Genomic DNA, 2,129 nt, shown 5'->3' with positions numbered 1-2,129 from the left:
TGCTAGAGGGGTAGCATTCAAGATATACAGATACCCAGAGAAATCAATGACAAAAAAAGGAGCAATACAAGCAAGAAGTGGCCAAATGAAATGAGCACACACTTTTTCTTTATTTTTTTAATTGATTTGTTTTATAGCATTATAAGAAAAGATACATAATTTCAGTTTATCTGAATTTGTTAACATTTAAAAACATTTTAAGTAAATAGAATTACATCACATTCTTCTTTCCCTTTTGTACCCCAACTCCTCTCAGAGACCCTCCCTTCAATATCTGCAATACCTTTTGTTTTTTTTATTTTGTCATATTCTTTAAAATTTATAAAATATTATAACAAAAATGAGTAACATAAAAGTTGTTTGATATAAAACAATCAATTAAATAGTCTTATGCAGATGCTTGTCTACAGCAATACTGAAAATATATATGTTTTTCTCAATATGAATTTTAAATAACTCCAAACATATTAGCTGTATATTTTAAAATAATACATCATTAATAATTTTTTTAATGAACATAAATAGATAAAGTTTTTTTGCTTGTTTGTTTGTTTTATTTTTAGTGGAGTTTAAAATCTTGGCTCTTACTGAGGTACAAGCCCAAAATAAGAACAATTTATAGAAATTGGAGTTCATTTTAATAAGATTGTACTTCAATGCCCCTCACATCACCAAAGGATTTTACCTCCATCTTGGCTAAGCTAAGAGTTAACAGTTCTGCTGTGCCAAGGAGTAAACTGTAGGCACGATTTTTGGGTACAGATTTCCTGCTATGGTCAAAGCTATTTGACTGGAGTGATTGTCTTCATTCTCAGCCCACAGGAGCACACACTTTTTCAAAGGAAGAAATACAAATGGTCAGTAAATACAAGATTCAAAATTTGCAACATCTTCAGCCACTAGGGAAATGAGAATTGAAACTGCATTGATGACATATGTCCCCCTGGTCAGAATGGCTGTCACCAGAGAAACAAGAACAAAGCTAGAGAAGGTGGTTGGATGGGTGTTAAACTAATACAGCCGTTTATGGAAATCGATGTCAGATCCAAGGCCTCTGTGCCACTGTCAGCACGGTGCTAGGGTCTGAGTCTAAGCCTGGCCTCTCCCAGCAGGGGAAGAGGCAGAGGTAGAAGAATTACCCTAGGTCTCCATGTCTCCAGTGTTTTGTCTTTTGCTTTTGTTTTAAGAAAAAAAAAATCCCTCTATGTTTAGGGATAACCAGTGTCCATCCTCAGGTCATGAGGGGTAAGTGATATGCTATATAGACAGAGTGTAAGACAGCATCCTGTCACCTGAGTACTCATAGTTCAGTAGGTAGAACCAGAAAAGTGGAATACACACTGGAGATTAATTAAACCACTTAAATATTTATTAGTTTGTTTTTAAATATTATTCAAAATTAACCACTCAGAATTCATCAAAATATTAAGGGTCTTTTATACATAAAATGATTCCACATGCGATTTCTTAATGGTATTACATGTTCATGTTTTTAACTTACAGCGTGAAGCCTAAAGCCAGTTATAGATTTGGTCTATAAATTTAGCCCTATCCCCAATGCCTGAGCTGCTCTCAGGACAAGTCCAAATGGCTCCCCACCTCCCCCGCCTTCTCAGAACAGATGTGGGATATGTTGGGAGGGTAACATCTGAGGAGCTCTCTGGGCTTCTGAGATGTGGTGGCCCAGAGAGCCAGTCCCTTGGGTAGAAAGCCTGAGGACCTTCAGCTGAAGCATATATCAAGTATTTTAAGTCTCTGCCTACCCTAGGCAGCATTCCTGAACTGTGGGAGATGTGCTTTCTGCAAAACCTCTGGTCATGTTGTCTCCTAGCACCCACTATAATGAGGGTCCTTTATTTGACTTACTGTATGGTTGTTTTGTCTCGCCCGACTCATGCATGTACTAGAAACCACAGCTCACACTGGACTGAGTTTTGTGCTGGCTAGTTTTATGTCAACTTGACACAAAGTAGAGTCGTTTGGGAAGAGGGAAGCTCAGTGGGAAAAAATGCCCCTTCCAGACTGGGCAAGCTGTTCGGCATTTTTGTTTGTTTGTTGTTTCTTTTGATTGATGATGAATATGGGAGTCCAGCTTCCTATGGGTGGTGCCACCCCTAGTCAGGTGATCA

The sequence above is a fragment of the Mastomys coucha genome, unplaced genomic scaffold (assembly GCF_008632895.1).
Source record: "Mastomys coucha isolate ucsf_1 unplaced genomic scaffold, UCSF_Mcou_1 pScaffold21, whole genome shotgun sequence".
Lineage (NCBI taxonomy): Eukaryota > Metazoa > Chordata > Mammalia > Rodentia > Muridae > Mastomys > Mastomys coucha.
Note: the sequence above shows the minus strand (reverse complement) of the source record.